This window comes from Denticeps clupeoides, unplaced genomic scaffold, assembly GCF_900700375.1.
Source record: "Denticeps clupeoides unplaced genomic scaffold, fDenClu1.1, whole genome shotgun sequence".
Classification (NCBI taxonomy): domain Eukaryota; kingdom Metazoa; phylum Chordata; class Actinopteri; order Clupeiformes; family Denticipitidae; genus Denticeps; species Denticeps clupeoides.
Window position 1 is genome coordinate 902,125 of NW_021629993.1, and position 14,641 is coordinate 916,765.

Here is a 14,641-nt window from a genome sequence, read left to right on the forward strand (position 1 = left end):
CTGTGTTTACTGGAAATAAAGTCAAATGCTGACCAGTCTGAATTTAGGGGTTACTGAGGGAAGAACGTAGTTTTCTATTTCCCTCTGAGTGCCTGAATGACGCCGCAGCTGCCAGAATTAGACTCCGCCCCCCACAGTGCAGTGTTGTTAAAGTGGCAGCAGTGGAGCCCATCTACCGCACCCTCCTAAAATTCTACACAACACACACACACAGTGTTGAAAACAGCCTCCCACGCAAGTCATGGACAGACGGACGGACGGTGTGCCGAGTGGGCCGGACGCAGCGCGGCGTAGTTTGAATGTAAATATTTTATTATGAGTCTTTCGTCTGATGATGAACATTTAACATCAAACCCATTCGCCAACTGTGACTCGTTCTCTTTATAGATTTATATATATAATATTTTTAAGCCAAAGTGCATTTTCCATTTTCTCCTGTGGTCAACGTACACATTGCACCATACATAAATAAGTAAAAACGACTCCAGTATTTACACATACAATATAGATATATCTCATAGCATATAGAAAACTTTATATTACATCTAAGTTGAACATATTTGGGATAACTGTGTGTGTTATCTGTGGTTGTTGAGCAGAATCTCCAGCCAGCAGGGACAGGAAGTGATGAACTGGCGGGAGTAGGCGGGGCCCCAGCCCTTGGCGAAGCTGATGCGGACACTGTTGGGGTCGTACGGTCCGTCCGGAGGCTCGGGGGTCGCCACCGGTCCTCGGCGCCGCAGAGCGCTCATAGTCAAACACCTTGATGGAGAAGCCGGGCATCACCTTGTGCACCAGCGGGGCGCGGCCGGCGGGCGTGTCCAGCGTGGGCGAGTTGACGAAGATGGGGTGGCCGCTCCGGTTGTACGCCCAGACGCCGTCGGGCTCCTTGCTGAGCAGGATGCCGGGGCCGATCTTGGCGCGGGTGCGCTGGACGCTGCTGCTCCGCCGCTGGACGGCCACCTGACCCAGGCAGAAGCCGGTGCCCTGAGGTAGGTCGTAGAAGATGCTGACGGCGTGTTCGTACGCGGCGTACAGCCGGCCCACGCGCGTGCGGTGCTCCCAGTACGCCACGTTGCAAACCACTGCTGCTGCTGAGGGACGTCGGCAGACAAACTGGCATCTGAGGGACAGAAGAGAGCAAAAAATCAATAAATCGGTCAATTAATCAATCAGTTCATCCGTTCAGCACAGGACCACCGTAAAACTGGAGAACTGAGATGCAACGCGGGATAATGACTGAGGGGGGCGGAGCTTGGCCTGCAGGATGCAGTATTTGTAAAGCAGTGAGGGTGTGTGTGGGTGTGTGAGGGTGTGTGTGTTCATTTTCAGTAGATATGTCATGGAGTGAAGTGAAGTGATTGTCACATGTGATACACAGCACACAGTGCACACAGTGAAATTTGTCCTCTGCATTTAACCCATGACAGGCGCCCGGGGAGCAGTGTGTGGGGAGCTTTGCTCAGTGATCAAGATTCGAACCGGCAACCTTCTGATTACGGGGCCACTTCTTTAACCGCTAGGCCACCACTTGCCCCATTGTGATTGATGAAAGTGAAGTGGTTGTCATGGTGAGACACTGCAGCACAGCACACAGTGACACAGTGAAACGTGTCCTCTGTATTTAACCATCACCCTTGGTGACAGTGGGCACCATGACAGGCACCGGGGAGCAGTGTGTGGGGACGGGACCTTCATCAAGGGGACCTCAGTGGCACCTTGGCGGATCGGGATTCGAACCGGCAACCCGGGCTCTGGTCTGCTAGACCACCACTGCCCCATAATGAGCAATGATGACATCCTCGCTCAGTTGTCTACAGACCAGTGTGTGGAAACCCTGAGCGCCCAGGTACCAACACCATTTCTTCACATCGGTCTCTGTGGGTTTAGAACATAATTGACTTCTGTCATTGTGGATCAGCAGAAGGTGTGATTTGCCAGTCAGAGGTTCTAGATCCATAACCACGTCTTCCTCATCCTCAGGCAGCTTTTCACATCAAGCCCCAATTAAAGTTCCTGAGTGAAGTGCCAAATCCAGGGAATTCTGCAGGGAGGAGCTCATTCCTCATAGGTAGAAGTAGGAGGCGGAGCTGGACGGGGTGCGATGGGGGCGGGGCACAGGGCCTCTTATCTTCAGCCAAGGATTAGATTCCCTTCAGCTATTAGAGCCAACCAGCAGGCTGAGAAGCCAGAGGGACACGTCTGTGTGGTTCTGTGTTCCTGCTGGACAGTGACTTGCTGCAGATATCTGGCGTCTGGGATATCAGCTCAATCAAAGATGTCTTTATCATGCGCGCACACACACACACACACACACACACACACACGTCCTGTATACCTGGTGCGTGCAGAGTGGGATTACTTAGTTATGGGCAGAGCTTCAGACTGTAATGAAGTGAGGTGTGGAACCACAGACAACCGGAACTCACCTGAGATGTCCCAGTGATGTCCACCGTCTAGAGCTTCAGTGTAAGACAGAGAGGAATCTGACAGGTCTGAGAGGAATGAGAGAAACGAATATGACTTCATGTCCACCCATCACTCTCATCCCAAACTTCAAAGTAATCAGCATCTCAGTCTTGAGTCAGCAGAAATATACACCACTGTTCCATTTAGAAACGTAGGAAATGTCTCCATACACAGAGAGGAACTTAATCAGCAACAATTAGTCTGAAGTTCGTTAACTCAACTCAACTTTAAAATCATATTTGAAAAGTGCTGCACTGACTACAGAAGCAAGAAAACATACCAACTTCACAGCAGCAGAGTATCTGGAGCAGCAGCACCATTCAAATTCTAACTTGTAACGGAGCCTAAACTTTCTAACAGCAATGTGCAGACATGAGGACTGTCTGGAGCCGGGGTTCAAATCCAGCAGTATGAAGCAGGAGAAGATGAGTTGCGCGCTCACCCAGTGGCTTGTGCTCCAAACTGGAGGAAAGTCGTGAGTAGGGGGGTGGAGGAGACTCTGGAACAGGAAGGTGGGTGTTAGTGACCTCATCACCCAACGTACTCAAATTAATCATAACCAACTTTCTTCTGGTCAATAACATTTACCATCTGCACCAATTTTTAACCAACTGTCCATTAATCACCGATAAATTAATCAATGTATCGTTAAGGCTGATCTAGAGAAGAAAATAAGAAGATATTAGCCCCGCCCCACATGCACACAGTGGTAGTGTAAGTTGCGCTCTCTGTGTGTAAAGTGTGTGAAAACTCTACTCACAGAGCACAACCACCCCCCACCCACCTTCATCAGGACACGCATGAGGGTGCAGCGGCTATGTACGTTCGGGGGAGGGGCTTCGTGGCTTTCTCTCCACAGCCCCGCCCCCATTCACCCTCACAGAGGAATTCTATTGATTGGTTGATCTCATTTCCAATAAGAATAACAAGATGAAAGTTCTCGCCATTTTACTACTGAGTGCGGCTTTCTGTTCTGTTCATGTGTGGTTGTGTGGATGGACAGTGTCCCTGATCGACCCCTGACCTGTACATCATCCGATGGATGATGACCCCCTATTGACCCCCTAAAGCCCCTCAAATTCCGTGCAACCTGTCGTTGTGTGCAGCTCAGATCCCTGCCAGCGGACTGGGATGTTAGGGACGGATCCAGATCCCGTGCCAGGAATAGCGAGGATTACATCTTTACAAAGCGATCCTGCACATGGCCGGCGGGTCAGCGGGGTCGTCCCGCTCCATCCTAGATACGCGTAAATAAACCCCCAAACACAACCCGGGAGCTGCCAACTGGCACCAGGTTCAGGACCTACCCGCCTCACAGAGCCGGCTGTAGTGGTACGGGTTGCAGCAGAGCGCCGGGCCGTCCTGCGGGCTGAAGCTCCTGCACTCACAGAGCGGCTTGAGCTGCGCGGCGTCCTGCAGGTCGCACACCAGCGGTACAGGCCGGCAGAGCAGCAGCTGAGGCGGAGTCTCCTGGCCGGCGAGGCGGAGCTCCGCCGGCGACACCATCACACAGTCACTGGAGACCCCTCCCCTGGACTCCACCGCCTCCAGAAGAGCGTCCAGCGCTTTCTCCTTCAGCCTCTTCAGCAGAGAGTAGGTGGCGCGTTTCAGCTCCCGTTCCAGACCCTCTGGAGAACCTCGGTTCCTCTGTGTCACCTGGCAGGAACCTGGACCTCTTGCCTGCGAGTGGTCCCAGTCTCTAAACAAGCAGCAGGTCAGAGGCATGCAGTCGCTGTGGTGTGAAGACTGAGGGTCTCCCTGCTCCAGAACCCCGTCCTGGTTCCCGTCCCCACACCCCCCTCACCAGTCCGGCCATTTCCACTCCTCCCCTCTCTAACTGGGATCAGACGGCTTCTCCAGAGTCGCCGCAGGAGACCTGAGCGTTTCGTCCTGAACATACGACCTCTTAATACAGCTGATCCTCATGAGGGGCATTCAGAAAGCTGGTGGTGGAACCACACTGGACCTGGAGCTGCAGAGCTGAGCTGCATCTCACACACACACACACACACACACACACACACACACACACTTCAGAACTAAGAATCCAGGTCAAATCCAAATTAGTAACAAAAGCTGGATTTCAGTTGTAGATCTACAGAATCACACAAACATTCACGTACACGCGTGCGAGAACAAGCCAGAAGAACAAGAACAAGAACAAGAGTTATAATAAATAAATAGACCAGGCAACGCGGCGGTGGCGCTTCCCCTGGTTCTAACGTAGATGGACGAAGAACAGCTGCTGAGAAAGTTGTTAAAGTCCTTCCCGACATGTCCAGACCCTGCGAGGCTGCTGGCCACACACTGCAGCCCGGATCCTTTCTTTCTCTGCTTCTTCTCCCTCTTTTCTTTTTTCTTCACACACGCACACACGCACGGGGCCCCCGAGGAGAGCTGGAGCCATTGGCTGACTCCCATCATGTGCTGGTCTAGACACTTTGGCGGCGGTGCGCTGGACTGACTGTTGCGCAAACAAGGTTTCAAGTTTCTGAGCTCTTAAAGGCACAACTTCCATGCTGCATCCTTCACTACAGACCTTCCCACCAGATCTACTGTCCTGCAGACCACAAGCTGACCACCCCTAAAACTCAGCACCAAGCTGCCTACAAAACCACACAGACCACAAACATAACACTAAACAAAATATCACACCAAATATCACACTGACCAAAATATCACAGCAAATATCAAACTGACCGCACATACCACACCGAATATCACGCTGAACAAAATATCACACCAAATATCACACTGACCACACACATCACACCAAATATCACACTGAACAAAATATCACAGCAAATATCACACTGACCGCACATACCACATAAAATATCACGCTGAACAAAATATCACACCAAAAATCACACTGAACAAAATATCACATCAAATATCACACTGACCACACACATCACAGCAAATATCACACTAACCACACACATCACACCAAATATCACAATGAACAAAATATCACAGCAAATATCACACTGACCACACACATCACACCAAATATCACAATGAACAAAATATCACAGCAAATATCACACTGACCACACACATCACACCAAATATCACACTGAACAAAATATCACACCAAAAATCACACTGACCACACATACCACACCAAATATCACACTGAACAAAATATCACACCAAATATCACACTGAACAAAATATCACAGCAAATATCACACTGAACAAAATATCACACCAAATATCACACTGAACAAAATATCACACCAAAAATCACACTGACCCGCACATACCACACCAATATCACACTGAACAAAATATCACACCAAATATCACACTGACCACACACATCACAGCAAATATCACACTGACCACACATACCACACCAAATATCACACTGAACAAAATATCACAGCAAATATCACACTGACCGCACATACCACACCAAATATCACACTGAACACATATCACAGTAAATATCACACTGACCGCACATACCACACCAAATATCACGCTGAACAAAATATCACACCAAATATCACACTGACCACACACATCACAGCAAATATCACACTGACCACACATACCACACCAAATATCACACTGAACAAAATATCACACCAAATATCACACTGACTGCACATACCACACCAAATATCACACTGAACAAAATATCACAGCAAATATCACACTGACCACACACATCATCACACTGAACAAAATACCACACCAAATATCACACTGAACAAAATATCACACCAAAAATCACACTGACCGCACACATCACATCCAATATCACACTGAACAAAATATCACAGCAAATATCACACTGACCACACACATCACAGCAAATATCACACTGACCACACACATCACACCAAATATCACACTGACTGCACATACCACACCAAATATCACACTGAACAAAATATCACAGCAAATATCACACTGACCATATATATAGCACCAAATATCACACTAAACAAAATATCACTCCAAATATCACACTGACCGCATGTATCACACCATATATCACACTGAACAAAATATCACAGCAAATATCACACTGACCACACACATCACAGCAAATATCACACTGACCACACACATCACACCAAATATCACACTGACTGCACATACCACACCAAATATCACACTGAACAAAATATCACAGCAATATCACACTGACCATATATATAGCACCAAATATCACACTAAACAAATATCACTCCAAATATCACACTGACCGCATGTATCACACCATATATCACACTGAACAAAATATCACAGCAAATATCACACTGACCACACACATCACAGCAAATATCCCACTGACTGCACACATCACACCAAATATCACACTGACTGCATATACCGCACCAAATATCACACTGAACAAAATATCACAGCAAAATATCACACTGACCGTATATATAGCACCAAATATCACACTAAACAAAATATCACTCCAAATATCACACTGACCGCATGTATCACACCATATATCACACTGAACAAAATATCACAGCAAATATCACACTGACCGTATATATAGCACCAAATATCACACTAAACAAAATATCACTCCAAATATCACACTGACCGCATGTATCATACCATATATCACACTGAACAAAATATCACAGCAAATATCACACTGACCACACACATCACACCAAATATCCCACTGACTGCACATACCACACCAAATATCACACTGAACAAAATATCACATCAAATATCACACTGAACAAAATATCACACCAAATATCACACTGACCGCACACATCACACCAAATATCACACTGAACAAAATATCACACCAAAAATCACACTGACCGCACATACCACACCAAATATCACACTGAACAAAATATCACAGCAAATATCACACTGATCGCACATACCACACCAAATATCACACTGAACAAAATATCACAGCAAATATCACACTGACCAAAATATCACAGCAAATATCACACTGACCACACACATCACACCAAATATCACACTGAACAAAATATCACACCAAAAATCACACTGACCGCACACATATCACCAAATATCACACTGAACAAAATATCACACTGACCACAACACATCACACCAAATATCACACTGACCGCACATACCACACCAAATATCACACTGAACAAAATATCACACCAAATATCACACTGAACAAATATCACACCAAATATCACACTGACCACACACATCACACCAAATATCACACTGAACAAAATATCACACCAAAAATCACACTGACCGCACATACCACACCAAATATCACACTGAACAAAATATCACAGCAAATATCACACTGATCGCACATACCACACCAAATATCACACTGAACAAAATATCACAGCAAATATCACACTGAACAAAATATCACACCAAATATCACACTGACCACACACATCACACCAAATATCACACTGAACAAAATATCACACCAAATATCACACTGAACAAAATATCACACCAAAAATCACACTGACCGCACACATCACACCAAAAATCACACTGACCGCACACATCACACCAAATATCACACTGAACAAAATATCACAGCAAATATCACACTGACCGCACATACCACACCAAATATCACACTGAACAAAATATCACACCAAATATCACACTGAACAAAATATCACACCAAATATCACACTGACCACACACATCACACCAAATATCACACTGAACAAAATATCACACCAAAAATCACACTGACCACACATACCACACCAAAAATCACACTGACTGCACATACCACACCAAATATCACACTGAACAAAATATCACAGCAAATATCACACTGACCGCACATACCACACCAAATATCACATTGAACAAAATATCACAGCAAATATCACACTGACCGTATATATAACACCAAATATCACACTGAACAAAATATCACTCCAAATATCACTTTTACCACATGTATCACACCATATATCACACTGACCACACACATCACACCAAATATCAAACAGAACAAAAAATGACACTGACCGCACATACCACACCAAATATTACACTGAACAAAATATCACAGCAAATATCACACTAACCGCACATACCACACCAAATATCACACTGAACAAAATATCACAACAAATATCACACTGACCATATATATATATATATATATATATATATATATATATATATATATATATCCAAATATCACACTGAACAAAATATCACAGCAAATATCACACTGAACAAAATATCACTCTAAATATCACACTGACCGCATGTATCACACCATACATCACACTGACCGCACACATCACACCAAATATCACACTGACCACACACATCACACCAAATATCACACAGAAATCACACCAAATATCACACTGAACAAAATATCACACCATAAATCACACTGACTGCACATATCACAACAAATATCACACTGAACAAAATATCACAGCAAATATCACACTGATCACACATATCACAACAAATATCACTGAAGAAAATATCACACTGACCACACATATCACAGTGTAAGATGGGGCGTCGCAGGACCATGGCCTTTCTACACTTTTGTTTTGCATAGCGGCCGTCTGTAAGAAGAGCTGTCACAGAGCCATGACATTCCTGTGTCTTTGTTTTACATGTCTTTTGTCGGACGGCAGTGCAACATTTGCCGGTCCTCCCCCGAGCCAAACGTGTGAGGTGTCAGCCGTCGGGACCGGCCACTGTCTTTGTCTTCCACAGACGGGAGGCATCGGTGGCGTGACATCAGAAACAGCAGGTTCTGATTGGTCTGTGAAAACCTCCTGAAGGCCAGGTGTATAAAAGATCTGTTCACATGTGGTAAAGGGACTGGGCTTTCTTGCTCAGGGGTTTTTCTTCTCCCATTTTTCTCCTAGCTTTTCTCTCTCTCTCTCCTTATTCTTTCTTTCCATTTTAGTTTTCTCTTTAACATTGGTACCTTTTTACAAAAATATTCAGATGTAACTGCAATAATAATTTACCGGTGTTAATAAATTAGAAACCGTTCATCCTTGTAACCCCTAGTGTGCCATGCCTCTTTCTGCCAGGAAACATCAAGTTGGAGTGGTTGCTTTTGTGTGTCTAGAGAGAGAGTTTTTTACACTCTGTTCTCTCCCCACGGTCATGTTACAACAGCAAATATCAGATGGAACAAAATATCACTCCAAATATCACACTGACCAAACACATCACACTATATATCACACTGAACAAAATATCACAACAAATATCACACTAACTGCACATATCACACCAAATATCACACTGAACAAAATATCACTCTGTCACGTCCATGCGGGCATGATGTGGCGGGTGAATGGAGAGGATGACGAGGAATGAAGGACGCTTTCACCTGACATCACAGAACAGGGGTTTAATGGTGAATCACAGGACAGGGGAGACATCCGAGATGTAGACACTGGTGAACACGGAACATAACTTCAAAGACCTGACAGCGGACAGAAACGAACAGGGCAGCTTTATACAATTGACACAGGTGAAAACGATTAGGGAACATTACACAGGACAACAATTAAACTCCGGTCCGGATCCTGGACCGGAGTAACCCCATTTCGGGCCGGATCCTGACACACTCCAAATATCATACTGACCGCATGATAAAAATAGCTTTCAGTAGAATTGCCCAGATAAAGTTTTATATATATACTATATGCTGATGATGTACCTGTAAATAGTTTATTATACAATTTCCTCCTGCAGTCACACAGTGCTGCACACACACATCCAGCAACAAGGAAATTTCACACACATTATGAGTGTATCCTCCCCACTTTCTATTAGCTGAGTGTGTGTTATTAACAGACACTGTGGAGAGAGGCCGAGACGGTGGGAGACAGGAGAGAAGAGTTAAATCTTTAATTGAAGGCAATTTGATTCATTCAGGCTCGGCTGGAGACAGTCAGTCCAGAGCGAACAAAGCCCAAGACTGATCGTGTGTGTGTTGTGTGTATGTGTGTGTGTGTGTGTGTGTGTGTGTGTGTGTGTGCGTGTCTCTGCAGGTCAGGGAGGTGAACTCTGGGTACACTCGGTCAATGGGGCTATTTGAACATCTCTCCTGGCCTGTCTGGGGTCAGATGGTGACAGATGATTCCCAGTGTTCTTAATCAGCGCTGAGTTCGCTCCTTGAACCAACTCAGCTCAGCTCAGCTTTTCTGCTCGAGTTAGAAGTAATCCCGATCCTGCTCTCATTTTAAACCCTGTGTGAACGCCACACGCTAGTGGGCATTGCGGTTTTAAATTGATTCGTATCACGGACATTTCCGTGTTCATCGGCATCTTCTCGTCTCCAATCCTGACCCTGGGCACCTTCAGGATTGATGGTTTAGCTCTGCCTCCCTTCTTGTCTGTCTGCACTTTACTGACCGTTTGTACGTTATGTCAGTACGTAACGTTGCTTAGATGTTACATGTAGAACGAGGTTCTGGATCGTTTCACTATGTACTTTATAACATGTATGTATCTGAAATGACAATGAAGCTGAACTTGAACTTGGGATGAGAGGAGAAGCAGCCTGGCTGAAGACGATGATGAAGCTCCTCCACCTTCAGAAAGATCTGCAGCCAAAACACATGATGGCTGCTTCTGTTACCACCTTCTGCTGGCATCTGACCGATGTTCACGGCTCACAGTGACCCAGAGTCCACACCACAGTGGAAACATTCACACATAGGTCCTACCCCCCCACCCCCCACCCCCCCCCTCACACACACACACACACACACACACACACACAAACTGTCCAACTTCTAAATTCCGGTCATTTATTCACATTCTCAACGTAACTGACGACTCATCCATCAATCAGCACTGAAATGTACAGTTTTACCTCCTCTAATTCCTCATCAACTTTGCCTTTTGTGTTGTTTTTGGTGTCTTGTCTCATTTCACTATGTAGTGTTTAGATGGCCAGAATACACACGCACGCACACACAAACACTCACACACAGAGACACACACACTGGAAATGCTGAAAGCTGAGGGGACCGTGGAGAAACCTGCTCTCCGTCCCTGTTCTGTGTGTGTGTCCACCATGGAGAAACCTGCTCTCTGTCCCGGTTCTGTGTGTCCACCATGGAGAAACCTAGCTCTCTGTCCCGGTTGTGTCCACCATGGAGAAACCTGCTCTCCGTCCCTGTTCTGTGTGTTCCACCATGGAGAAACCTGCTCTCCGTCCCTGTTCTGGTGTGTCCACTGTGGAGAAACCTGCTCTCCGTCCCTGTTGTGTGTGTGTCCACCATGGAGAAACCTGCTCTCCGTCCCGGTTCTGTGTGTCCACCATGGAGAAACCTGCTCTCCGTCCCTGTTCTGTGTGTCCACCATGGAGAAACCTGCTCTCCGTCCCTGTTCTGTGTGTGTGTCCACCATGGAGAAACCTGCTCTCCGTCCCTGTTCTGTGTGTGTCCACCATGGAGAAACCTGCTCTCCGTCCCTGTTCTGTGTGTGTGTCCACCGTGGAGAAACCTGCTCTCCGTCCCTGTTCTGTGTGTGTGTCCACCATGGAGAAACCTGCTCTCCGTCCCTGTTCTGTGTGTCCACCATGGAGAAACCTGCTCTCCGTCCCTGTTCTGTGTGTCCACCATGGAGAAACCTGCTCTGTCCCGGTTCTGTGTGTCCACCATGGAGAAACCTGCTCTCTGTCCCGGTTCTGTGTGTCCACCATGGAGAAACCTGCTCTCCGTCCCTGTTCTGTGTGTGTGTCCACCATGGAGAAACCTGCTCTCCGTCCCTGTTCTGTGTGTGTCCACGCCCCCCAGCTGCGTGTGTGTGACGCGCCGTCTGTCCGGTGGCTCCAGACTGGTCCTTCTTCTGCCCCCTGCGGCCCTCCCTGCGTCCATCAGCGTTTTACTCTGATTTACTTGATCTGGTATCCGGGCGGAAGTGCCTGCATGTCTGGCCGCCTGGTGAGGTCACCACCTACACAATGACCAGCGCAGTGTGGCACCAGGAGACAGAGGACATCTGGGCAGGAGCAGGCACCAGTGTGGCCAGACAGGAGTCGAGGTTCATGAGCTCCTGACCTTCCAGATAAGAGATGGGCACAGGGCGAGTTATCAGCCATGATCATCAATGAACAAAAATATGATTAAAATCTGAAAATTAAGATGCACTTCCAGTATGTGCATTATATAAACATGACGGAGGAGCTCTTTCCTCAGGGGTCTGGAGCCCATCTTCAGGCCACATCGTCTTCCAGCAGTCTGTGTGTGTTTGTCCAAGAAAGTGAGGAAGGAAATGAGGAAAACAGAGGAAAAGGAAGAGCTGCTGGGCAATAGGCCCCGCCCCCTCCACTCCTGATTGCAGCAGGGACACTGAGACGCTGGCGCCAGTGGGATCGGCCATCCGGCGTCAGGCTGAGGCAGACGAGTGGAGAGGAAGATGCAGCATGTACACACACACACACACACACACGCATACTTAACACAGCAGTGGGACATTATGTAAGGTTCTGCTCCCGTCCTGCTCCCGTTCCCATGATCCATTGTTCTCTTAAGAGCTGCAGTTCCTGCTGCGGACTAACAGTAAACAGTCAGCTGCCATCATCTCAACGTGTGGGAGAACATGTGTCAGTTTCATGGGAAAGACTTGTGGTGGGCGGGGCAGGCAGATGGGCGGGGCCGGTCCAGATTTTGTGAAGGACAAGTTTCTCTCGCTGTCTGACTCTACTGATTGTTCTCACTACTGTGTAATGTGTGTGTGTGTGTGTGTGTGTGTGTGTGTGTGTGTTTGCAGCACTGCAGATTTCTCCTGTGTTGATGACCAGACACAGCCACCATGCTGGAAGAGATGGTGTGAGATGGAGTTGGACTGAATGAAGAGCTGCTGCTGACTCCTCCACCCACTCGAATGAAATTATCCATGATGCAACAGAGAGGTACACCTAGCATTCATTATTTCTTCTTATCATTGCAGGAGATTTTTTATAGCCCATCAGGGCAGGTGAAGGAAGATTCTGGATCTTCCCCATACAGGTCCACCAGCCTGGTCTACTGATGTTTCTCCAACCAGCACCTAGTCAGCTTGTTACATCCCACTACGCTCCCAATGTTTAAAGTCCCCTGACATGAAAATGTGATTTGAATAAAATAATAGGCCACACTGCTCCTCGTCCCGCCTCTCTCCTCCTCATTAACATTTAAAGCTACAGTCCTGAAATCTCATTGTGGGTCTGGATCAAATTGGCTGTAATTCTGCACCAAAGTGGAATTTCGTAAAGAGACGTCAGAAACAGAATTATAGGAACAACACGACCGATATAAAATGTCTGGTTTCATATCAGGGATATGAAAGTCCAGGCCTGGAGCTTGGACCAGCTTGAATGTTTCTGTCACCAGCCTGTCACCAACAGGCCACTCCACATCGTCAGATCACCCAGCATCCCAGTTTCCAGACTGGTTCTAGTGTCTGATGTTCTGTGTGGAGCTTGTGGAGCAGCTCCTGCTGCAGACGTGCCACAACTGGAAGTGGTTGTCCGAGCGAAGCTGTGACTGTGATCTGGCTGATAACAGCTTGTTCAATACACACAGGAACTGTTAAGATCTTGAAAGCATTCCTGTCAAATCTGCAGATTCTGGCACCAACCAACATTTTATAAAAACACCGCTGCTGAATGGAACCCCCCATCGATCTGGCTGGTTTGTCTTCCTCTGTATTCTTCTCTTTTTTTTTATCTTTATTTATTTCATTTCACTTTTACTTTTACAGAACTGGAAGAAAAATAATACAAAAAGAAAAAAGAACATACACACACTTGCATCTATAATACTGACACCAGTTAGAATGAAAGGGGGCTCTGCCACGATCATAACCCCATAAGATCAACTCAGTGCTGGACCAGTTCTCGATCTTCATCTTCAGAAATCTGAAGATTATTGGGCTCTTGTAACATTAACATTCAATGTGGTTAATTTTCTGTTGCTCAAAATATGCGTAACAAATGATGTATATGCATATATCAATAAATCCATCAACCTTTATGTATATGCCACTTTTTACAATGAACATTAACAGAAAGCACCTAACAAATAGAACAGGAAGAAAAGCTTGAGAGGAACCGACAGGGGAACCCGTTCTCCTCTGGCCAGCACTGGATGACATGGACTCAGCAGAGGGCCAAGTAGGACAGTCCATGGAGGTCGGTTTAACATTCGAAGTCTCA

At 46.4% G+C, this 14,641-nt stretch overlaps 1 pseudogene; it reads right to left on the reverse strand.

The window, feature by feature from the left end:
* Positions 1 to 294: 294 nt before the first annotated feature.
* LOC114779500 (mothers against decapentaplegic homolog 6-like) lies at positions 295 to 4,677 on the reverse strand (annotated as a pseudogene).
* Between the last annotated feature and the right edge of the window lie 9,964 nt (positions 4,678 to 14,641).